Raw genomic sequence first — 25658 nt, forward strand, 5'->3', positions numbered from 1 at the left:
AAATAGTGCTGGCCGGATGCAGTGGCTCACGCCTGTAATCCCAACACTTTGGGAGACCGAGGCGGAGAGATCATTTGAGGTCAGAAGTTCGACACCAGCCTGGCCAACACAGTGAAACCCCGTCTCTACTAAAAATTCAAAAATTAGCCGGGCGTGATGGCGGGCACCTGTAATCCCAACCGCTCGGGAGGCTCAGGCAGGAGAATTGCTCGAATCTGGGAGATGGAGGTTGCAGTGATCCGAGATCGCACCACTGCACTCCAGCCTGGATGACAGAGCGAGACTCTGTCTCAAAAAAAAACAGAGAGAGAGAGGGAGAAAAAGAATGCTTGATGGGGAGGAAGAGTGAGAAATGACGATGAATTTGATGGAGCTCCTGGATCCAACGTGCGTATGCAGAAGCCTCCATTATCTTCCAGTTAACTGAATGGGCACATTCGCCTTTGAGTTGGGTTTCTGTTGCTTTCAATCAAAATCAGCCCAATACAAGTCGAAGAGTGAGTATGAGGAGTGAGCCCCGCCCCTGCTGCTGTGTGTGGCACAATTGCAGGCTCTGGGAGACGCTGGTTAGAGTCAGGGACAATCGACGCTGTGGACTCGGTAGCGTGGCCTCAGCAAGCTGGAGCTGGGCCCAGACTTCCCCGGAATGAACCAGTAATGGAGCAGTCCGTGTGCCTCCCCGCCCTCCTTGATTCCTGAAATAACTGGTTAAATATAAATTGGCCGCACCCCACTGAAGTACTCAAGAGGGAGAAAAAACAGCTTCGTGATAACAGTGGAGTCTCCGTTGAGTGTTTCTGTGCTGCACATTCACTAGAAGTCACGGCCGGTTGCAAATCAGAAACCCCGTGCTGCATGAGGTATGCTGTGTGTTGCCAACAAGTGACTTATTTTATCATCTACACTGCAAACCTAGAAGATGCCTCTTCAAAAGGTGCTGTTCAGAGAACCCCCCATCCCACGGGGCTGGAACATGGAGGTGACAGGGATAGCATCCTTGGCATGGCAGAGAGAGCAGCAGGGAGCCTGGGTCCCTAACACCACGGAGTGCCCATTGCTCTGTGCAGAGGACACCGGAGGAGTTGCTGAGTGAAAACATACTTCTAGCTTGTTTTAGCTGCTGCTGTTGCGAGACTTTGTAACCTCAGTGGAATTTGTATCTGATTAATATACAACCTGAAGCGACAACAAGTATGACAGAGAAGTAGGAAATGGTTAGGACTTTTTTAGCCCCGGAAGGTGAATCTATTTCTGAAAACAATCTTTTGTTTTTCTTTAAATAAAAAGCGGCCTTTTAAAATAAAGAAACACAGCCAAACTAAATACACGTTGAGCAAATATGTAAAGGCTTTGAGCCGGGCGCAGTGGCTCATGCCTGTAATCCTAGCATTTTGGGAGGCCGAGGCGGGCAGATCATTTGAGGTCAGGAGTTTCTGAGACCAGTCTGGCCACCATGATGAAACCCTGTCTCTACTAAAAATACAAAAAAAAGAGCCAGGTGTGGTGGCGCACACCTGTAGTCCCAGCTACTCGGGAGGCTGAGGCAGGAGAATCACTTGAACCCAGGAGGCAGAGGTTGCAGTGAGCCGAGATAGCACCACTGCACTCCAGCCTGGGTGACAGAGTGAGACCCTGTCTCAAAAAAAAAAAAAAAAAAAAAAGACTTTGAAAGGGGCCAAGTGTGGTGGCTCACGCCTGTAATCCCAGCACTTTGGAAGGCCAAGGCAGGTGGATCACTTGAGCCCAGGAGTTCAAGACCAGCTTGGGCAACATGGAAAGACCCCATCTCTACCAAAAAAAAAAAAAAAAAAAAAGACTTCAAAGGGACAATAAATTACTAGCCTGTGTCCATATTTCATAGTCAAGTCCCTAATATTAAAAAAAAAGTAGCCTTAAGACAATTTGTGTGCCATTATTATACACCCTTTAAGCATATACAAAGGTGAAAACATGCTCAGTGTCATTAGTTGTTAGGGAAATGCAATTTTTTTTTTTTGAGATGGAGTTGCACTCTGTCACCAAGGCTGGAGAGCAGTGGTGTGATCTCTGCTTACTGCAATCTCCACCTCCAGAGTTCAAGTGATTCTCCTGCCTCAGCCTCCCAGGTAGCTGGGATTATAGGCATGTGCCACTATGCTCGGCTAATTTGTGTATTTTTAGTAGAGACAGGGTTTCACCATGTTGGCCAGGCTTGTCTCCAACTCCTGACCTTAGGTGATCTGCCTGCCTCAGCCTTCCAAAGTGCTGGGATTACAGGCATGAGCCACCATACCCGGCCAGAAATGTATATTAAAGCCACAGTGAAATACCACCGCACACAGCACATTAACAATTCCAACTGTCAGGCCAGGTGCGGTGGCTCACACCTGTGATCCCAGCACTTTGGGAGGCTGAGGCAGGTGGATCACGAGGTCAGGAGTTCAAGACCACCCTGGCCAAGATGGTGAAACCCTGTCTGTACTAAAACTACAAAAATTAGCTGGGCATGGTGGCACGCACCTGTAATCCCAGCTACCAGGAAGCTGAGGCAGAGAATTGCTTGAACCCAGGAGGTGGAGGTTGCAATGAACGGAGATCGCACCACTGCACTCTAGTCTGGGCAACAGAGACTCCGTTTCAAAACAAAAATCAAAACAAAACAACAACAACAACAACAACAACAACAATTCCAACTGTCAACAGGAGTGAGAGCAAATGGAACTTCTTCACACTGCAGATGGAGGGACTGTTAACTGTTCAGCCACGCTGAAAAACTATCAGCTATAAAACTTCCAAGGTATATACTAGTCATGGGTGATTTTATGTGTTAACCTGGTCAGGCCCCAACACCCAAGTATTTGGTCAAACATTATTCTAGATGTTTCTGTGAAGGCATTTTTTAGATGAGATTGACAAATCAGTAGATTTTGAGTGAAGCGGATGACCCTCCATAATGGGGGTGGGCCTCATCTAATCAGCTGAGGGCCTTCAGAGAGACGACTGAGGTTCTCTGAACAGGAAGGAATTCTGCAGAGACGGCTCTCAGCCTCGAGCCACAGCATCACCTCTTCCCGGGGTCTCCAGCCTGCCAGCCTATCCTGCAGCATTGGACTTTTTTGAACATACCCAGCCTCCACCAAGCACATAAGTCAATTCCTTGGAGCCTCTCTCTGTCTCTGCCTCCCCCTCTCTCTGTCTCTGCCTCCCCCTCTCTCTGTCTCTGCCTCTCCCTCTCTCTGTCTCTGCCTCCCCCTCTCTGTCTCTGCCTCCCCCTCTCTGTCTCTGCCTCCCCCTGTCTCTGCCTCCCCCTCTCTGTCTCTGCCTCCCCCTCTCTCTGTCTCTGCCTCCCCCTCTCTCTGCCTCTGCCTCCCCCTCTCTCTGTCTCTGCCTCCCCCTCTCTCTGTCTCTGCCTCCCCCTCTCTCTGTCTCTGCCTCCCCCTCTCTGTCTCTGCCTCCCCCTCTCTCTGTCTCTGCCTCCCCCTCTCTCTGTCTCTGCCTCCCCCTCTCTCTGTCTCTGCCTCCCCCTCTCTCTGTCTCTGCCTCCCCCTCTCTCTGTCTCTGCCTCCCCCTCTCTCTGTCTCTGCCTCTCCCTCTCTCTGCCTCTGCCTCCCCCTCTCTGTCTCTGCCTCCCCCTCTCTCTGCCTCTGCCTCCCCCTCTCTGTCTCTGCCTCCCCCTCTCTGTCTCTGCCTCCCCCTCTCTCTGTCTCTGCCTCCCCCTCTCTCTGTCTCTGCCTCCCCCTCTCTGTCTCTGCCTCCCCCTGTCTCTGCCTCCCCCTCTCTGTCTCTGCCTCCCCCTCTCTCTGTCTCTGCCTCCCCCTCTCTCTGCCTCTGCCTCCCCCTCTCTCTGTCTCTGCCTCCCCCTCTCTCTGTCTCTGCCTCCCCCTCTCTCTGTCTCTGCCTCCCCCTCTCTCTGTCTCTGCCTCCCCCTCTCTGTCTCTGCCTCCCCCTCTCTCTGTCTCTGCCTCCCCCTCTCTCTGTCTCTGCCTCCCCCTCTCTCTGTCTCTGCCTCCCCCTCTCTCTGTCTCTGCCTCCCCCTCTCTCTGTCTCTGCCTCCCCCTCTCTGTCTCTGCCTCCCCCTCTCTCTGTCTCTGCCTCCCCCTCTCTCTGTCTCTGCCTCCCCCTCTCTGTCTCTGCCTCCCCCTCTCTGTCTCTGCCTCTCCCTCTCTCTGTCTCTGCCTCCCCCTCTCTCTCTCCACACACATCCCATTGGGTCCGTTTCTCTGAGGGAAACTAATACAAAGCTCAAGGGAAAGAGCATATGTGTCACCAAAAGACCTTTATAAGCACATAAAGACATTTATAAGCCCATGTTTATTGCAGCATCGTTCACAATAGACAAGACATGGAAACCACCTAGGAGCCCAGTGGATGAATGGACAAGGAGACGGGTACATACACACAATGGAATATTATTCAGCCTTTTGAAAGGATGTGCTCCAGCTGAGCACAGTGGCTCACGCCTGGAATCCCAGCACTTTGGGAGACCGAGGTGGATGGATCACCTGAGGTCAGGAGTTCAAGACCAGCCTGGTCAATGTGGTGAAACTCCGCCTCTACTAAAAGTACAAAAATTAGTTGGGCATGGTGGCAGGCGCCTGTAGTCCCAGCTACTCAGGAGGCTGAGGCAGGAGAATCACTTGAACCTGACAGGCAGAGTTTGCAGTGAGCCAAGATCACGTCACTGCACTCCAGCCTGGGCAACAGAGCGAGACTCTGTCTCAAAATAAATATAAATAAACAAACAAACAAACAAATAAATAAATAAATAAATAAATAGTACGAGCTCCTGCTATTTCCACAATATGGATGGACCTGGAGAACATTGTGCTAAGTGAAACAAGCCAGACACAGAAAGACAGATATTTCATGATCTCACTTATATGTGGAAACTTTTTTAAAAAGTCAAATGTAGAGAGATAGAGAATCAAATAGTGTTTGGGGCCCAACACTACCCCCAATACTACCAGGGTTGGGGCTGGGTATGGTGAGAAAATGGGGACACATAGGCTGGGCATGGTGGCTCACAAGCCGATTGTGGTGAGCCGAGATTGTGCCACTGGACTCCAGTCTGGGCAACAAGAGTGAAACTTCATCTCAAAATAAATAAATAAATAAATAAATAAATAAATATATATTTTTTATATTTATATAAATATAAATATATATATTTATATAAATATATATATATTTATATAAATAAATAAACTATATATATATATATATATATATAGTTGTTGTTGTTTGAGACGGAGTCTCACTCTGTCACCCAGGCTGGAGTGCAGTGGCACGATCTCCGCTCACTGCAAGCTCCGCCTTCCGGGTTCACGCCCTTCTCCTGCCTCAGCCTCCCGAGTAGCTGGGACTACAGGCGCCCGCCACCACGCCTGGCTAATTTTTTGTATTTTTAGTAGAGATGGGGTTTCACCCTGTTAGCCAGGATGGTCTCGATCTCCTGACCTCTCGATCCACCCTCCTTGGCCTCACAAAGTGCTGGGATTACAGGCGTGAGCCACCATGCCCGGCCAAAAGAATAAATTTTAATATATAATTAAGGTATACGACATGATGTTTTAAGATACATGTATATAGTAAATGGTTACTCTAGTGGGACAAATGAATGTATCCCTCATCTTACTGTTATCCATATTTTCCCCCTTGTGGCAAGAGCAGCTCTAATCTACTCATTTACCAAGAATTCTGTGTACCATATACTATTACTAACCATAGTCCTCATGCTGTGCATGAGATCACTGAACTTGTTCATCCGACAGATTTGCTACTTTGCATCCCTCAACCTACATGTCCCCATTTTCTTTTCTTTTCTTTCTTTTGAGACAGAGTCTCGCTCTGTTGCCCAGTCTGGAGTTCAGTGGCATGATCTTGGCTCACTGCAACTTCTGCCTCCCAGGTTCAAGCAATTCTCTGCCTCAGCCTCTCCAGTAGCTGAGATTACAGGCGCCCACCACCACAGCTGGCTAAGTTTTTGGTATTTTTAGTAGAGATGGGGTTTCACCATGTTGGCCAGGCTGGTCTTGAACTCCTGACCTCAGGTGATCCAACCGCCTCGGCCTCCCAAAGGGTTGGGATTACAGGCGTGAGCCACTGCGCCGGGACTCCAGCCTAGTAGACAAAGCAAGACTCCATCTCAAAAATAAAAATAAAAAAATACTGGGGACTGGGCAAGGTAGCTCACGCCTGTATCTGAGTATCTGGGACTACAGACGTGTGCCACTATGCCAAGCTAATTTTTGTATTTTTAGTAGAGACAGGGTTTCGCCATGTTGGCCAGGCTGGTCTCAAATTCCTGACCTCAACTGATCCACCCGTCTCAGCCTCCCAAAGTGCTGGGATTACAGGTGTGAGCCACCATGCCCAGCTGAAGCTGGTTTTTTACAAAATATGTTTTCAGCCATTTATTGAGCACCTACTGTGTTCCAGACACTGAGATAAATGTTTTGGATGCATTATCTCATTTAGGCATCTAGCTCAAGGTCAGGGGCAGAGTTGGGACCTGAAGCCAAGCCCAGCACCTGCTCTCTTACACACTGCTCCTTCCTTCCTCTCCAGCGTGAATAAGCTGCAGCCACACAGACTCACAATCAGGAATCAGGGACCATCAGAGGAAAGACTCCTGTCTGAAGGATGTGCCTTTATCCCAGACACTGACAAACACCTTTGCCAAGAGAACTCAGAAACAACTGCAAACCCCAACCCAAAAAATTGGACTCTGGAAAACGGCTCGTGAAATCTCAGCATCTGCCTTGTCTGGTGAGCCTCGTAAGCCACTCACCTCTGTTACTGAGACTTGATGGCATCGGCTTGGTTTGAACTCTGTATTACTTATCTGTTGCTGCATAGCAAATTACCCTAAAGCTTAGCCGCTTAAAACAACACGCATTTATTATATTCGTTTCTGAGTCACAAATTTGAGAGTGCTTTAGCTAGGGGTTTCTGCCGGGGTCTCTAATGAGGTGGCCATGAAGATGGTACCTGGGGCTTACGTGGAGCTGCCCGATCCGTTTTCATACTGGTGCACTCACATGGAGAGTGATGTAGTTCTGGCTTTGTCAGAACGCCTCAGGTCCTCACCACCTGGACCGCCACAGGGCTGCTTGGGTGTCCTCATGACATGGCAGCTGGCTTCCCCAGAGCATGTGATTGAGGAGAGCAAGATGGAAGCTACAATGTCTTTTATGACCTAGTCTTGGAAGTCATGCACCATCACTTCCATGCACTAAGTCCAGCCTGTACTCAAGGGGTAGGAAATTGGGTTTACTTTTCTTCTTTTTTTGAGTGCGGAGACATGGTTTCCCTCTGTCACCCAGGCTGTGCAGTGGTACGATCACGGCTCACTGAAGCCTCAACCTCCCAGACAGGCTCAAGTGGTCCTCCTGCCTCAGTCTCCAGAGTACTGGGACTACAGGTGCATGCCACCACACTTGACTAATTTTGTTTTTTAATTGTTTCTAGAGATGGGGCCTCGTTATGTTGTCCAGGATGGTCTTGAACTCCTGAGCTCAAGAGATCCTCCTGCTTTGGCCTCCCGAAGTGCTGGGTTTACAGGTGTGAGCCAACGCCCTGGCCAGGTTCCAAATTTTGAGGGAGAAATCGTCAAAGGATTTGTGGACACATTTTGAACCTGTCGAAATCTCTTTCAGCTGAAAGTACAGAAACTCAACTCCAAAAGGGAGGCATTTATGGGCTCCACATGACCTAAACAGGGAAAGTGGAACTGGACTCTCACGGAATGGAACCAGGCACCTAAAAACTGCACCGCCACCTCTCTCTCTCTCTCTCTCTCTCTCTCTCTCTCTCTCTCTTTCACACACACACACCTGCTCCACTCTCTCAGCTGTAACCAACATCACAGTCCACTCTGAATTCACCTTCTCACAGCCTCTTGACCTGAATAGAAGCTCCCATCTCAGAGGGAGCTCCTGGCCCACAGCCAGCTGTGTTTGGGATGGGCCAGGGAGGACTCTGATAAGCCTAACTCTGCTCACGTGCTCTCCCCGCTGGACCAATTGCTGTTGCCGGAGCTGAAGCTCTTTGATTGGCAGGGTTTGGGTCAATCCCTGCATCTAGGGAGCAGGGCCTGGTACCAGCAGGGGACGCTGGGCCAGGGGTTAGAGGAAGAGAGCTGAGTGGCCATCCCAGTTGTGTGTGCAACTGTTGCTTTGGCTGGATTTATAAGCTAAAGGTCGCAGTTGTCCTATTTTTGGAATAGTAGGAAAAAGCAACTGCTTCAAACTCTGGCAATGGCAGTCCTCCACAGGAGTGGCCTAGTTGCTGGTGCTACCTGAAGACTTAAACCTACTGAGCCTGAACCTCCGAGAGGTCACCATCTTCTCATTTTAAGGTGGGACACACTTTAAGCCAGGAGCCTGTGACAGGCACTCCAGGCAGGTGGGCCAAGGCTTGTATCGTATTTTCTGTCCTGGATGCTGCTTCTAAGGAAGGACAAGGCTCATGACGTTAAGTTTAAGGGGAAGCAAACAACACTCACGTCTGCATCATCCAGGGCCATGTTCCTGACCTTGTTTGCAGCAGAAAATCCCATCTGGAAATGCAAAGGTCCCACCCTGACCCTGTCCAAAGTTTCCAGCGGGGAGGTCTGGAGTTGAAGCGTGGTTTCATCGCCAAAAACGACTCCCAGAAAAACGCCCAGCAGTTCCCGGAGGGAACCGTCTCTGCAGGTGCAGGGAGACGAGACTTCCGGCTGTGCTTCAGCACCCCGACTTCACCCCACATATTTCACAGCTGGCTTCCCACTGTGCTGGCTGTGAAGGCAAACTGCAAAATGGGCCAGAGGTGTGCGTGACCCTGCTTTTGCTTCTGAAATTCCTGGGGCTTCAACTTAATTTCAGTCAGGATAGTTAACATTTAACTAATATTAAATTTTTAAATAACCACTTCCGGCCACTTCATCCAGAGGGTTTTTTGTGTGTGTGTGTGTTTTTGTTTTTTTGTTTTTGTTTTTTTTTTTAAACGGAGTCTCGTTCTGTCGCCCAGGCTAGATTAGAGTGCAGTGGCGTGATCTTGGCTCACTGCAACCTCCACCTCCCGGGTTTAAGTGATCCTCCTGCCTCAGCCTCCTGAGTAGCTGGGATTACAGGCGCCCACCACCACATCCCTCTAATTTTTGTACTTTTTTAGTAGAGAAAAGGTTTCGCCATGTTGGCCAGGCTGGTCTTGAACTCCTGACCTCTGGTGACATACTGCCTCAGCCTCCCAAAGTGCTGGGATTACAGGCGTGAGCCAGCCACTGCACCCAGCCAGAGCACTTTTAAGAGTATTTTCTGAGGTTGTTTGGGACAGGATGAAGGCTTGGTAATCAGCCTCCTGGGTACAAATTCCAGTTCTGACCTCAGTTTTTTCATCAGTAAAATGGGTGTCTGCAGACCTGCCGAGTGTCTGACACGTAGGAGGTATGTGGTAACAGGATGGCACTTTGTGATGGATTCGGCTATTGGAGGAAGAAACAGGCCCACAGGCACAGATGCTCACAGCTTAATCCCAGTACTTTGAAAAGGTGAAGTAGGAGGATCACTTGAGCCCAGGAGTTCAAGACCAGCCTGAGCAACACAGGGAGACCTTCCCACTTTCTACAAAAAAATTTAAAAAGATAGCCAAGCATGGTGGTGCACGCCTGTAGTTCCAGTTCCTCCAGAGGCTGAGGGAGGAGGATCACTTGAGTCCAGGAGGTCAAAGCTATAGTGAGCCGTGATTACACCACCACATTTCAGCCTGGGTGACAGAGCAAGACCTTGTCTGGAAACAAACAAAAAGAAACAGACCCAGAGAAGGCTGACCACTTTTCCAAGGTCACACAGCTGGCTAAAGGCAGTCATGAGCCCCAATATCTAGCTGCAGGTCCCCAAGCAGGGCTAGGAAGGGTTCTCAGGCCACTTATGAGGGTGGAGAGAAATAGAGCCCGAGTCTGAGCCACAGCCAACTGGGACCTTGGCCAAGCAGGGAACAAGCAGGGGAGGCAGGGGGAGGGGCAGGGAGGGATGGAGCCAAATTCCTGCAGCTGCCCTGCCCGGATGGTGCAACTGGGGACCAGACCTGTGGGCTGAGACCTGATGCCAAGGCCTGCAAGCATCCTCACGTTTTGCCCCTGAGGTCCGGGGTCACTCTCTACACCACTTAGCCCTCCTCCCCATGCTGGTACCACAGACCTCTCAGTCCCAGGGCTACTACCAAAGGGCAAACCCCTGGGTGAACGGATGCCAGCCCCCTGGATCTGCCTCTTCTGCCTGCTCCTGAACAGCAGCTGGCCAGGGCCAGAGGCTCCAGCTGAGAACAGCAGCTTTTTATCTGTAACCTGCATGTCCCTCCTCCCCAGCCAGGGAGCAAATCCAGCCACTAGTTCCAAATGTTCCAACCTTCAAACCAAAGCTGGTCCCCCTCCCACCCCCATCCTGATTGGCTGAAGCCGAGCTTTTCTCTTGGGCTTCCTGTCCCCCATATAATGAGGGGGAGTAAACAGAGTTACCGGCTTCCTGCAGTCACTCTGTGTCAGAATTTAAGAATAAAACAAAAAACAACAACCACCACCAAAAAAAAAAAAAAAAAAAAGAAAAAACCCAGCAGCTTCAGCCCCCACCTGTGGCAGAGGTGATTCAAGCACAGGCGTGGAGCCAGAAAGCCTTAGCTCAAATCCTGGGTCGGCCTCTGACCAGCTATGTGAACTTGGGCAGTTACTTTACCTCTCTGTGTCTCTGTTTCCTCATCTCTAAAATGGAGATAATAGGTGGGCATGGTGGCTCACCCCTGTAATCCCAGCACTTTGGGAGGCTGAAGCAGGCAGATCACTTGAGGTCATGAGTTGGAGACCACCCTGGCCAAAATAGTGAAACCCCATCTCTACTAAAAATACAAACTTTAGCTGGGTGTGGTAGCAGGCCCCTGTCATTTCAGCTACTCTGGAGGCCTAGGCAGGAGAATCTCTTGAATTCAGGAGGGGGAGGTTGCGGTGAGCCAAGATCGCGCCACTTCACCCCAGCCTGGGTGACAGAGCAAGACTCTGTCTCAAAAAAAACAAAATTAAAAAAATAAAATGGAGATAATAATAGCATCCACCAGGTGGATTTTTTCTGCTGATTAAATGAGTTAATATATGTCAAGTGCTTGGGACATTGCCTGGAGGAAGCTTACCCTCCTCCCTCCCATATGCTGCTAGGGAGTCCCAACCACATGTCCTGGGTGTCACCTGTCAACTTTCCAGCTAGAGAGGCTCCCAGCCTCTCACCCAATGACCATCTGGTCACTTCCACACCTTGCAGCACTAGCTCACACATGTGGCCTCATGCCAGTCCCGAGGCACCCAGACACAGGCCCAGTCCTTTTTCCTGGCCACAGGGAGCCTCTCCTTCCGACTTCTTGCAGTCTCAGAGCTACACAGTCAAAATGCCCAGCGCAGTCACCCTGAAGAGTGTGAAAGTGATTGTCTACAGGAAGCTTTCCTTTAAAGATATTTTTAGCCAGGCACAGTGGCTCATGCCTGTAATCCCAGCACTTTGGGAGGCCAAGGCGGGTGGATCACTTGAGGTCAGGAGTTCGAGGTCAGCCTGGCCACCATGGCCAAACCCCATCTCTTCTAAAAATACAAAAATTAGCCAGGTGTGGTGGCATGCACCTGTAATCCCAGCTACTTGGGAGGCTGAGGCATGAGGCTCACTTGAACCCGGGGGGCGGAGGTTGCAGTGAGCCGAGATCATACCACTACACTCCAGCCTGGGTGATAGAGCGAGACTGTCTCAAAAAATAAAATAAAAAATACTTTTAGAGATGGGCTCTCGCTCTTTTGCCCAGGCTGGAGTTCAGGGGTACAATCATAGCTCACTGCAGCCTTTACCTCCTGGGCTCAAGCAATCCTCCCACCTCAGCCTCTGAGTAGCTGGAACTGCAAGTGGGAGCCACTGCATCCAGCTCCTGTGGGAAGCTTTGAAAAGAGCAACTCCTGTCCTCCTGCTGCTCTGGAACCTGCAGGATGCTCGAGTGTCCCCCAGGCCTGCTCTGTGGCACAGTGAACCATTGTGGTCCGAGGAGTCCAGCCCTCCCCATGCCAGGTAGGGCTGCCTGCCCTCAGGCACCAGGGCATCCCAAGCATACTCCAAGCCCTGGCCCAGGTGAGGCTGGAAGCTGAACACGCCCTCCTGAATGCTCGGGGCACCTAGGAGGCTCACAGGCCACAGGCTGCAGGCCCTGGGCCCTTCCTGGCAGGCTCCTTGGGGCAGGGTTACAACACCCACTGGAACAGCGCCCCCCTCAGGCAGCAGTCTGTCTTCCGGGCCACGGAAGCCTCAGGATTTCACTGAGATGATGGGTCTGCAGCACTTTCTTCTTGGGGACTGGGAGGGGGTTCTTCCTGGAGCATGCCTCCCAAAAGGGGTTAGCTTTCCTTCACCAGAGACAGAACTACTAGTCAGCCTCTCAAATCCAAGGTGCATAAGACCCCTCCCCATGGAGCCTCTGCTAAGAATCTCAGTCAGGCAGAGGCTCCTTTGAGGGGCAGCCAGGCCTCCAGCCTGGGAGCTTAGGACCCAGCACACCAACTCGGCCCATCTACCCACTTGCTTAGTGAACCTAGGTGGTCCATTCCCCTCTCTAGGTCTCAGTTTCCCTATCTATTAGGTGTTGAGTTAGGTAGTGCCCAAGGCCTCCTGAGCTGTCACAGGCTCTGATTCCTAAAAGTCACCATCTCTGCTCCAAAGCCTGCAGTGGCTCCCTAGTGCCCTGAGAGTCAACTCCCACTCCTTCATCCAGCAGACAAGGCCTCCGCCAAGGTCACCAGGGCCCCTGTCCACTCAACCCCTGGGAGGGTCATCTGTAGCCTCCGGTCCTGCCTATGCCTGAGTCATTCCCAGGCAGCCTGGGATGGAGTAGAGGGTCCCTTGTCCACCCAGCCCCTCAGTGACCTCAGCACAGCTTTCCTCTCATTGCTTTTATTGATTCCCAAGGGCAAGCCTGCTCCTGTGGGGAGGCTAAGTGGGCTCACATCTTGTAGCCTCCAAAGATGGGGCAGTTCCCATACTCAGGGGAAAGCTTAGGCCAGGCGCTGAGGCGTGCCACTTAGGCTGAGAGCAGGGGGAGCGTACCCAGATGGCCGGGCACCAGTGTCACTGGTAGAGGGTTGTGACTGCAAGTTGTCCAGGTTCATGGTGTTTTGAACCAAGAATTGGACAAAACGCCCAGCAAAGCAAAGAAAGAATGAAGCAACGAAAGAATGAAAGCAGGGATTTTTTTTTTTTTTTAGATGGTGTCTTGCTCTGTCACCCAGGCTGGAGTGCAGTGGCGTGATCTCTGCTTAACACAATCTCTGCCTCCCAAGTTCAAGTGATTCCTGTGCTTCAGCCTCCCGAGTAGCTGGGATCACCGCCGTGTGCCACCACCTCTTCTCCTGCCTCACCAGGACCTGGTGGACCAGCAGCAAGTCCAGCAGGTTGTGGTCGGTGAAGGAAACCTGCAGGGCAGGGGGTATGAGGGAGCTTGAGCCGCGTCACGAGAGAGCAGCTTCAGGAGCCAGAACCCTGGCTGCTTCTGCTGCAGTGAACTGGCCCACTCTGGGCCTCAGTTTGCCCTTCTAAGAAATGGACCTACAATGATCTGGGAGGGGCTGGAGCCAGCGCTCACCTGGTCGCCCATGATGAATGCCTGTCAACCCTGGTTCTGGGCTAGAGGGTCTCAAAAGGCTTCAGGTGCCTGGCAGCTCCCAAACACCCTGGGCTTTGCCCTCCTCCTGTGAACAGGAGTGACTCCCGTTGGAGGTGTGCGGTGAGACTGACCAGGGTGACCTCCTGCCCCTGACCACACTGTCCCAGAGTACCAGCCGCATCCGGGCTCACTCAGAACCCTGGTGGATAAGGCGGCTGCAGTGCCCGCCCATGACGGTCCTCCACCCCGTCATTCACTGTGTCCACCAGTGCTTCCTCCCACTGGTCTTTGTCGTAGAGCCCTAGTCAGCAGCCAGGCAGTGGGCTGAGATTCTGTCCTCTCCCCACAAAGCCCACAGGCGTCAGACCTGGGCCTCCAGGACCTCTCTGTGACCCTGGCTTTGGAGGGCCTTCTCTCCCAGCCTCTGCTACTCCCACCTCCACAAGGTGAAAAGGCCGTAGGCCCATGCCTGTCTTTGGGGCCACACCCTGGATCCCTGGCACTCAGGAATTCCCTGCCCAAAACATGCCAAGCCCCCCCACCCCCCAGATCTGTCTCCCCAAAGAGAGGACCAAGCCTCTGCTCTGTGTCTTCCTAGGCCCGAGTCTGACTTTTTGTGGGGACCAGAAAAGAACTTGGACATGAGGGCATAAAGAGGTGGCAGACCCCAACGGGGGTGTTCTCCTCTGTTCTCTCTCCTGGGTCCTGCAGAAGTTGGGATGGGCCTGTACCTTGGCTGCTCCCCCTGTTCCTCTGCACCCCCATTCCTGGTTGCTATGCCCTCCTGGGACCCCAGACTTTCCTGGACCCTCAACCTGGCCGAAGGGGAGACAGCATCTTCCTGAGCCAGGCTCCTGCCACCCTTGTGTGGGGGCTTTCTAGATTTAGGTACGACCAGAGTGGGAAGAAATGGACAGGAAGGTCTTTTTGGAAGCCCCTGGCCCCACCCAAAGTGGCCTCTGGCCTGCACCCAAACTCCTGTAAGCTGTTGTCTAGGAGATGGCCGCAGCGACTCCACCTGGTGCTGCCTGGTTGGGGGCTAGCCCAGCCGCACAGCCCCTGCCCTGCTCATGTGCACCCACAGCCCCAGCCCCACAGCCCCGAGTCCTTCTGGAACGCAGGCCCTGCACCTTCCTGCCTCTCAGCTGGGCAGGACTTTGGTGGCTGCAGGTGCAGCAGCTCAGGCCCCAAGCAACTGTCAGGTACCTTTCTGAACTGGGCCACCCCAGGCCTCAGGACTCACCAAAGGTGCAGCCAAGGTGACGCAGGATAGCACTGGACTGGTACAGGGTGAGGTATCCTTCCTGGTACTTGGGGAGGTGCACAGCTCACTGCACACCCTCAACTGGGACCACTCCTGTTCACAGGAGGAGGGCAAAGCCCAGCTGGGGGTGGCACGGCTCCATGAGGGGCATTGAGTTCAGTTGCCCTCCACTCTAGTCCTGACCCCTAAGGCCCAGCCCCTTCTTGATAGGGTCACTCACACAGGAGGCCTCGAGTGGGACCTGCAGCCTCATCCCCTTGGTCACCACCTCCTTCCAACTCTAGCCCTGACCTGCCAGCAGCAGGCCATGGCCTCGGGGCGTCCTGGGGCAGGGGGAGTGGACAGGACGGGAATGTGGGGACAGGGAGAGACCCATCCTCACAGCAACCTGGGACGGGACGAGAAGGGTGGGGGGCAGGACACGGAGACAGGACAGAAACCCTAGCTTGGGTGCCTCTTGGAGAGGGGACCATGGCCCCAACAGTGCCTTGGAGAGAGGGGCAGATAACTCAGCCCCACGAGGGACAGAATGCAGCTGCCTCCGGAAGTTGGGGTGGGCTGCGCCTTGGCAGCACCCAGGGTTCCTTTACACTCTTCCATGGTTGCCACACCCTCCTGGGACCCTGGGCTTTCCTAGAACCCCCAAGTTCGCTAAAGAAGAGGTAGAATTTCCCTGGGCCAGATTCCTGCCACCTTCGAAACATCACTCCGTGGGGCTGAAGACACCGGAAAGGCAGGTCCAGGCCCCACCCCCACAACCCCCGCCCCTCCGGCCCTGGCCACGCCCCCTCTCCTCCGGCCCCAGCACTGGCGCAGGGAGGGGGCTCAGCGGCCTGGCGGTGGCGTGTGCCCTTCGTCCTCCTGAAGGAGCTGGGGCTGTACCTTGGGTCGGGAAGTGGACGATGGTGTAGGGCGGCGCTAGGAGAGACAGACAAGAGGATGAAGACCGTGAAAGAGCTTCGCCCATCGCTGGAGCTAAGGAGCCCAGGGGCAGGCAGCCCAGGGGGTCAGACCCCAGAGACTGGGTTAGACTGATGACTCAGCCTGGGCCCCGCCTCCTACCCGGTCCAGACCCTACTGACTCGCAGGCAGTGAAGTGGAAGCGCAGCAGGAAGTGGGGAGGCGCCCAGAGGCCTCCTACTCACTGTTCTGCCCTGCCCCCACAGCCCTCCCGGCCCCACCCCAGGAATGTGCCAAGTCAGGGAGCAGGTCAGGGCAAGGAGACGTCGGGCGTGATGAGGACAGGGCCGGGAAAGGGCCACCTGCCCATGTGCATGGATGTACCCTGCCTGCAGGGCAGTAGCTTTGCAAGAGGCACCCACACCTAACATCACACATTGACGCACTCCCATGCCCACCCCCAAACCACACAGAGGGCCAGGACTGAAGACTTCGCGCATTCCTGGGTCCCCAGCACCAGTGCACCGTAGGTGCTCAAAAATGCTTATTGCATGGATGAATGCAGTTCCAATAAATAGACATACCCATTTACACATCCTCTCTCTGTGATGATAATAACAAAAAACTCTTAGGGCCTGAATAATAGGTTGAGGGCTTTACATGTATAACAACCCTAAGGCTCATTTTCATTTTTATTTTATTTATTTATTTATTTATTGAGATGGAGTTTCGCTCTTGTTGCCCAGGCTGGAGTGCAATGGCGCAATCTCGGATCACCGCAACCTCCGCCTCCCATGTTCAAGCGATTCTCCTGCCTCAGCCTCCTGAGCAGCTGAGATTACAGGCATGTGCCACCATGTCTGGCTAATTTTTTGTATTTTTAGTAGAGACGGAGTTTCTCCATGTTGGTCAGGCTGTTCTCAAACTCCTGACCTCAGGTAATCTGCCTGCCTCGACCTCCCAAAGTGGTGGGATTACAGGTGTGAACCACTGCACCCCGCCTTTATTTTTTGAGACAGAGTCTTGCTCTGTCGTCCAGGCTGGAGTGCAGTGGTGTGATCTCTGCTCACTGCAACTTCTGCCTCCTGGGTTCAAGCGATTCTGCTGCCTCAGACTCCCGAGTCGCTGGGATTACAGGTGACAGCTAATTTTCATATTTTTAGTAGAGACAGGGTTGTGTTGGCCAGGCTGGTCTCGAACCCCTGACCTCAGGTGATCCACCTGCCTGGGTCTCCCAAAGTGCTGGGATTACAGGCATGAGCCACCACACCCAGCTCATCTTCATTTTGTAGAAGAGGAAATTGAGGCACAGAGAGGTTAAATGATATGCCCAAGGTCACACAGCTAGTGAACAGGATTTGAACCCAGGTCTGGCTCCAGGAGCCTGTGCTGCTCCACTCTTGTTCTTTCCTCTTTGAGGACTTGTAGTTGAAGAAAACCAGAATTTGTCACCCCCAAATATGCCTCTTTGACATAAATTATTGAGCTGAAGGCAATTAAGAAAGAGCCAACAAGCCAGGTACCGTGGCTCATGCCTGTAATCCCAGCACTTTGGGAGGCTGAGGTGGGCAGATCACCTGAGATCAGGAGTTCGAGACCAGCCTGGCCAACATGGTGAAACCCATCTCTAATAAAAATACAAAAATTGACTGGGCGCAGTGGCTCACGCCTTTAATCCCAGCACTTTGGGAGGCCCATACGGGTGGATCATCTGATGTCAGGAGTTCAAGACCAGCCTGGCCAACATGGCAAAACCTCATCTCTACTAAAAATATGAAAATTAGCTGGGCGTGGTGGCAGGTGCCACCAGCTGCTTGGGAGGCTACTTGGGAGGCTGAGGCAGGAGAATCTCTTGAACTCGGGAGGCGATGTTGCAGTGAGCCGAGATCGCACCATTACACTCCAGCCTGGGCAACAAGAGTGAAACTCCATCTCAAAAAATAATAATAATAAATAAATAAATAAAATACAAAAATTAGCTGGGTGTGGTGGCTCATGCCTGTAATCCCAGCTACTTGGGATGCTGAGGCAGAGAGTCACCTGAACCGGGGAGGCAGACGTTGCAGTAAGCTGAGATCGGGCCACTGGACTCCAGAGTGAGACTCTGACTCAAAAAGGAAAAATAAAAAGAAAAAGAAAAAGAAGCAACGAACAGAGAAAGAGCGCTACCTATCCTTCTCCTCTCCTGCCTAAAGGCAGGATGTAAATTCTCCTTAATTAAAGACAACTCTAGATTCTCAGCTCCAAGGATGTGTTACCAGAGAAAAACTGCAGTTCTTTCACCTGGCGAGTAACAAACGACTTCAAGAACGCAGGTTTAGATGAACAGGGGTTGTATTACTCAGTATAAGTAAGGAGAACACAGACAGGATTCTCCAAAGCAGCATCTCCCCACAGGAAAGTGACAGGAGGGTTTTCTGGCGTGATGGAGAGGGGAGAGGGGGCATGATGACATGCAGAGGAGAGGTCCCAGCTGCGCAGACGCAGTGAGTCATTATGCCTATGTTCCCAGAAAAAGCGGTCCAGATCCAGATCCCAAGAGAGGGTTCTTGGACCTCGCGCAGGGAGGAATTCAAGGCGAGTCACAGGGTGCAGTGAGAAGAGAGAGCCTATTGAAAGCCACTCCATTACAGAGTAGGGCGTCCTCAGAAAGCAAGAGGAAGGATGCACCATATTTGCTTTAAGTTCTTCTTATATAGGAATCTTATCTATGCAAAGACTAAACTAAGTTGTGCCTAAGTGTGAGTGGGCTGACAGCACGACAAAATGTATTATTTTATTGATTTAAAGAAAACTATCCTTGACATTTTAGTGTGTGAGTGCATCAAAGCATAACTATCTTGAAAGCATATGTTGTTACAGGTATTGGGACGTCTGGACTTTTTGTGGCTGCAGGAATGTGTTCTTGCAGACAGTACCAAGCCAATTCCTTAGCTGTAAGCATCTTAGAACCATGGGTCATGACTAGTGTGGAAAGTGCCTTGCTAGTAATTTTTTTTTTTTTTTTTTTGAGATGGAGTCTTGCTCTGTCACCCAGGCTGGAGTGCAGTGGCAGGATCTCGGCTTACTGCAAGCTCCACCTCTTGGGTTCACACCATTCTCCTGCCTCAGTCTCCCGAGTAACTGAGACTACAGGCACTCGCCACCATGCCCAGCTAATTTTTTGTATTTTTAGTAGAGATGGGATTTCACCATGTTAGCCAGGATGGTCTCGATCTCCTCAGTTTGTGATCCGACCACCTTGGCCTCCCAAAGTGCTGGGATTACAGGTGTGAGCCACCACGCCTGGCCGTGCCTTGCTAGTTTTAAGACGGATTTAATTTTAAAATGGTGTCACTCGGGCTCTCCCAGGCTCCTGCTTCCCTAGCATTTACCCTACCTACTTATGAGAGAACCCTGAATCTAAAGGAGAGAAGAGTGAAGATGGTTCTCTGAAACTTCTTCATGCTGATGGGGGGTTTTGATCTTTGCAACAGGATTCTCTCATAAGGGTTTGCAGTTGGCCTCTAAGGAGCCAGGAGAGGTCCTCATTCACGTGGACCTCCTAGTATTGGAGGAGGAAAAGTCTCTGGATGCCTGATTTACGGGGCCTAAAGGCAGGATGTGTTTATTTCCTGGCTCAAAGATGGAATGGGTCAGAAGCCTTGTGCCAGCATCATCTTTATGTGGAACTGTCGTAATCTATTAACAGAAGACATGAACTTTACCAAGGGGTTAAACAAGAAAGGGCCAAAGATGAGTAATAACAAGATAAGCTACCAAAGGCCCTAGGAAGGGCAAAAACCAAGTGAGACTCCAGAGGGCAATTTTAATGATTGACCAGATAGCTGGAATGGTGCCTTTGTTATATTTATGCAACCAGGCAGCTTGTTCATATATATTCTGTATATCTTCTTCTATCTGACCTGAGGTGTTTACATAAGTGCAGGAAGTTTATTTATTGATTGATTTATTTATTATTTGAGATGGAGATTCACTGTTGTTGTGCAAGCTGGAGTGCAATGGTGCGATCTTGGCTCACTGCAACCTCCACTTCCTGGGTTCAAGCAATTCTCCTGCCTCAGCCTTCCAAGTAGCTGAGATTACAGGCATGCGCCACCATGCCTGGCTAATTTTGAATTTTTAGCAGAGATGGGGTTTCACCATGTTGACCAGGCTAGTCTTGAACTCCTGACCTCAAGTGATCCACCTGCCTTGGCCTCCCAAGGTGCTAGGATTACAGGTGTGAGCCATCACACCCAGTCAGATTTTTTATTATAGTGCACACTGCCCCTTGTTCAAGCAGTAAGTAATCTAGTGCTAATCTATTATCCTTTACTACATATTTGAGGGAATCAAGGGAGAGTATTGATTAATCTAAAGTGTCCCCTGTTTTATGAGACTGTGTAGAATGAAGAAGCAAAATTTTGAAGAGGTGCCTGGTGATAGGCAAATTTTTCCCAAGGTCCCATTAAGCTGATGGCAACCCCAACCCCAGCCAATATAAAGCAAATTGCCTGCTTAGATCTCGGGTCAGTGATGTTATGTAATTTTATATTGAGGGCTTTGCTTGTCCCAGTGTACATTGACCCCCGAACAAAACATTATCAATACACTGGTAACTATGGGTTTCATGATCCCAAATAAGAGACAAGTTGTTTGTAGGTTGATTAAATGGGTGACCACATAGCCATAGGTATCTCTTGGGGGTGCAAACCTGTATGGGATGGGAGTTGTTAAGTAGGAGGGACTAAGGATGTTACTTACCTGTTTATTTCTTTAGATCTTCTAGACCCGACCTTAAGTGTAGGTGGCGGTGTCTTTCTCAGGTACCTGTGGGGACTCATAAGAAACAGGTTTAATCTGCCGGGTGCAGTGGCTCACTCCTGTAATCCCAGCACTTTGGGAGGCTGAGGCGGGTGGATCACCTGAAGTCAGCAGTTTAAGATCAGCCTGGCCAACATGGTGAAACCCTGTTTCTACTAAAAATACAAAAATTAGCCGCATGTAGTGGTGTGCACTTGTAATCCCAGCTACTTTGGAGGCTGAGGCAGGAGAATCGCTTGAACCCAGGAGGCAGAGGTTGCAGTGAGCCGACACTGTGCCATTGCACTTCAGCCTGGGCAACAAGAGTGAAACTCCATCCCCAAAACAACAAAAACAAACAAACAAACAAACAAAAACAGGCTTCATCTTGGACAGGTGTACTCAGCCAGTGATTCCCTGAAGTTGAACAGCAGAGGGAGTGTTTAACAATACCTAATAGGGGACCCTCCATTTTGGTTGTAACTGATCTTTGAGGAATCCTTCTTTCCAAGGTTTTTTGTTTTGATTTGTTTTGTTTTGTTTTGTTTTGTCTTGTTTTTGAGATGGAGTCTTGCTCTGTCACCCAGGCTGAAGTGTAGTGGCTTGATCTCAACTCACTGCAACCTCCACCTTCCGGGTTCACATGATTCTCATGCTTCAGCCTCCCGAGTAGCTGGGATTACAGGCGCGTGCCACCACACCCAGCTAATTTTTGCATTTTTAGTAGAGACAGGGTTTCACCATGTTGGCCAGGCTGGTCTCAAACTCCTGACCTCAAGTGATCCGCCTGCCTCGGCCTCCCAAAGTGCTGGGATTACAGGCGTGAGCCACCACTCCTAGCACCTTCTTTCTAAGTTTTTAGTAAGATGAGGCCTCATGATTGAACACGGAAGTTATGAATGTCTATGGAGGTGGTCCTGACACATGTATATTGAACAAACATGCATGGAATATATGACTCTGTTTGCCTTGGGATAGAAACTTAACCCTTGCCTGGCATGGTCCTAGATCCTGTTTATAATTTGATATCTTATTTCCATAGAATCTGTTCTGTCAGTCTTATAATCTCTGTTTTTTTTGTTTTTGTTTTTGTTTTTGAGACGGAGTCTGGCTCTGTCGCCCAGGCTGGAGTGTAGTGGCTGGATCTCAGCTCACTGCAAGCTCCGCCTCCCAGGTTTTTATGCCATTCTCCTGCCTCAGCCTCCCGAGTAGCTGGGACTACAGGCGCCCGCCACCTCGCCCTGCTAGTTTTTTGTATTTTTTTTTTAGTAGAGACGGAGTTTCACCGTGTTAGCCAGGATGGTCTCGATCTCCTGACCTCGTGATCCGCCCGTCTCGGCCTCCCAAAGTGCTGGGATTACAGGCTTGAGCCACCGCGCCCGGCCAATCTCTGTTTTAATGTTAATGCTGGTCAGCTGTGCCTGAATTCCAAGGGAAAAAGGTATAGCGAGTCTAGTCTGAACCCCAGCTTCCCATCATGGCCTGAACTACATTTTTACTTTTTTTTTTTTTTTTTTTTTTTTTTTTGAGATGGGGTCTCGCTCTGTCACCCAGGCTGAAGTGCAGTGGCATGATCTCGGCTCACTGCAAGCTCCACCTCCCGGGTTCACACCATTCTCCTGTCTCAGCCTCCCAAGTAGCTGCGACTACAGGTGCCCACCACCATGCCCAGCTAATTTTTTTGTATTTTTAGTAGAGACGAGGTTTCACCGTGTTAGCCAGGATGGTCTTGATCTCCTGACCTCGTGATCCACCCACCTCAGCCTTCCAAAGTGCAGGGATTACAGGCGTGAGCCACCATGCCCAGTCATTTTTACATTTTTAAAGGTTTCTTTTAATTCCCTTTGACCAAGAGAGGGGTCCATTCTATTGAGGGTTTTCGGGTTTTATTTATTTCTTTAGTGTACATATCCCCTTTTTCGTCAAGGTATGCCAGAGGCAGCATCAATAGCTACGCTTTTATTATTTCTTATTTATTTATTTTTGAGACAGAGTCTTGCTCTGTCACCAACGCTGGAGTGCAATGGTGCGATCTTGGCTCCCTGAAACCTCTGCCTCCTGAGTTCAAGCAATTATCCTGCCTCAGCCTCCCTAGTGATTACAGGTGCACGCCACCACGTCTGGCTAATTTTTGTATTTTTAGTACAGACTTGGTTTCACCATGTTGGCCAGGTTGGTCTCGAACTCCTGACCTCGGGTGATCTGCCTGCCTCGGCCTCCCAAAGTGCTGGGATTACAGGTGCGAGCTACCACACCCGGCCTGGCCAAGCTTTTATTTTGTCCCATATCGATGCCAGGGTGGTGTGCTACCTGTCCTGGGTCCATTATGTCCCTTGGTGGGACTTCTATGGCCAAGAGACTTAGAGTCAAAAGATGTATAGTCAATTAAACATTCTAGGTCAGGTGGGAATGGAGGTAGGCAGGCATTCATCAACTTTAGGACCCCCTTTAAGCAATGTAAGAGCCAAAACTCAAAAGCCAAAATGCAAGGTTATAAAATTAACTTAGCTATAAACTCCATGCATTAAGCCATTGTAATCTTGGCTTGTAGCAATTAATTACACAAAACACAAGCGTTTTGTTCAGCTGCTTAGGCATTTGTGTGCCCATCTTTGAAGGTGGTGCACACCTGTAATCCCAGCTACTCTGGAGGCTGAGGCAGGAGAATTGCTTGAACACAAGAGGCAGAGGTTGCAGTGAGCTGAGATTGTGCCATTGCACTCCAGCCTGGGCAACAAAAGCAAAACTCCATCCCCAGAAAAAAAAAAAAAAAAAGGCAAAAAAAAAACAACAGGTTTATTCTTGGACAGGTGTACCCCGCTAGTGATTCCCTGAAGTTTAATCTTTGATTAACTTCAGTGAGCCGAGAACTAGTTCCTGATTAGCTTCATGTTGCAGTGAGCTGAGATTGTGCCATTGCACTCCAGCCTCGGCAACAAAAGCAAAACTCCAGAAAAACAAACAAACAAAAACCAGTTTAATCTTGGACAGGTGTACCCAGCTAGTGATTCCCTGAAATTTCCATCTTTGATTTGGAGGGTCTGAACTAATTTTATCCCTCAAAATCAGCTTTTACAATCTCATATGATAGTCTCTGGGCCTGGAGGGATTGAATCATTTCAAATTCTGGAGGTAAAACAAAATATAAGAAATTAACAACATTTTAAACAAAAGGTCATAAACCATGCCTAGTTGTTTTTTGTTTTTTTAGTGAGATGGGGTCTCACTATATTGACCAGGCTGGTCTTGAACTCCTGGCCTCAAGTGATCTTCCCATCTCAGCCTCCCAAAGTGCTGGGATTACAGGCGTGAGCCACCACACCTGGCCAGCCCTGCCTAGTTTTGAGAATGGCAGGAAAGGAAGTTCACAAGTAGCCAAACATTTGAATTATTTAGCATCAAGGCATATAATAAATTAGATTGTTCCAGATAGAGGAAAAGTTATTAAATGGATCTTAATGTTTTTGAATACAGGCCTGTTCCTGTGTTTCATGAGAGCAATTTACTTTGTCACCTTTGCCCAGTTCTAAAGACAAGGCTTTGGCTAACTTGAGTTTGGCATCAGATACTTGGCAGGAGTTGACGCCTTCTTTAGATGAGATGTGTATACCCAGAAGTCAAAGCCCTATAATTTAACAGTACAAGGATTAGTTAATACCACCTCATAAGGACCTTTTTCAAGGGGCTGAAAGTGGTGATACTGGTCTTCATGGTCTAACTAGAAGGTGTTAAAAAAAATCTACAACCTTGGCCGGGCACGGTGGCTCAAGCCTGTAATCCCAGCACTTTGGGAGGCCGAGGCAGGTGGATCACGAGGTCAGGAGATTGAGACCATCCTGGCTAACATGGTGAAACCCCGTCTCTACTAAAAAAAATACAAAAAACTACCTGGGTGAGGTGGCGGGCGCCTGTAGTCCCAGCTACTCGGGAGGCTAAGGCAGGAGAATGGCATGAACCCGGGAGGCGGACCTTGCAGTGAGCTAAGATCCGGCCACTGTACTCCAGCCTGGGCGGCAGAGTGAGACTCCATCTCAAAAAAAAAAAAAAAAAAAAAAAAATCTACAACCTTGCAGCAATTAACTTTTATAGCTTTAATAAGCCCCAGCAATAAAACTAAGTTAGGGACTTAACAGGATTTTGATTTTGAGGATGTTTGTTAAAGATGTTAAAAGGCTAAAACATTTGATCAAAACAGAAGCACAGGTCATTGCTAAATAAATAGTTACTCATTTAACCAAAGTGGTAATTAAAAATCATGTAACTGGCCAGGCATGGTGGCCCACGCCTGTAATCCCAGCACTTTGAGAGGCTGAGGTGGGCAGATCACCTGAGGTTGGGAGTTCAAGACCAACTTGACCAACATGGAGAAACCCTGTCTCTACTAAACATACAAAAAATTAGCCAGGCGTGGTGGTGCATGCCTGTAATCCCAGCTACTCAGGAGGCTGAGGCAGGAGAATCGCTTGAACCTGGGAGGAGGAGGCTGTGGCGAGCCGAGATTATGCCATTGCACTCCAGCTTGGGCAACAAGAGCAAACTCTGTCTCAAAAAAAACAACAACAGCAACAAAAACATGTAACCACTGCATTACAGAGTGGATAAAACCTAAAACCTTTTAAATCTCAGAATTGGTTTTAGCAATCCAAAACCTAATAAAGACAGCAGAGGAATTATAAAACATTGTTTCCTTTTTTTTTTTCTTGAGATGGAGTCTCACTCTCTCACCCAGGCTGGAATGCAGTGGTGTGATCTCAGCTCACTGCAACCTTTACCTCCCAGGTTCAGGCAATTCTTCTGCCTCAGCCTCCCAAGTAGCTGGGACTACAGGCATGCACCACCACACCCAACTAATTTTTTTTAGTTTTAGTAGAGATGGGGTTTCACCATATTGGCCAAGCTGGTCTCGAACTCCTAACCTCGGATACACCTGTCTCAGCCTCCCAAAGTGCTGGGCTACAGGCGTGAGCCACCATGCCCAGCCAAAGTCTTGTTTCTTAAGCCAGCTACCAAAAAAGCAAATAAAACCCTTCTGCAGTGACTGCTTCTCCTTCTGGGAAGCCCATTTACAAAA

The 25658-nt window shown here is 50.2% G+C and overlaps 1 long non-coding RNA gene across 1 annotated transcript; it reads right to left on the reverse strand.

Annotated features, from left to right (window-relative positions):
- Positions 1-12783: 12783 nt before the first annotated feature.
- LOC105469689 (uncharacterized) lies at positions 12784-15998 on the reverse strand. Its single transcript, XR_980019.2, has 3 exons — positions 15785-15998; positions 14882-14995; positions 12784-13447 (listed from the first exon to the last, which is right to left on the reverse strand). It is a non-coding gene; the product is annotated as an uncharacterized lncRNA (long non-coding RNA).
- Between the last annotated feature and the right edge of the window lie 9660 nt (positions 15999-25658).

This window comes from Macaca nemestrina, chromosome 12 (genome assembly GCF_043159975.1).
Source record: "Macaca nemestrina isolate mMacNem1 chromosome 12, mMacNem.hap1, whole genome shotgun sequence".
Classification (NCBI taxonomy): Eukaryota; Metazoa; Chordata; class Mammalia; order Primates; family Cercopithecidae; genus Macaca; species Macaca nemestrina.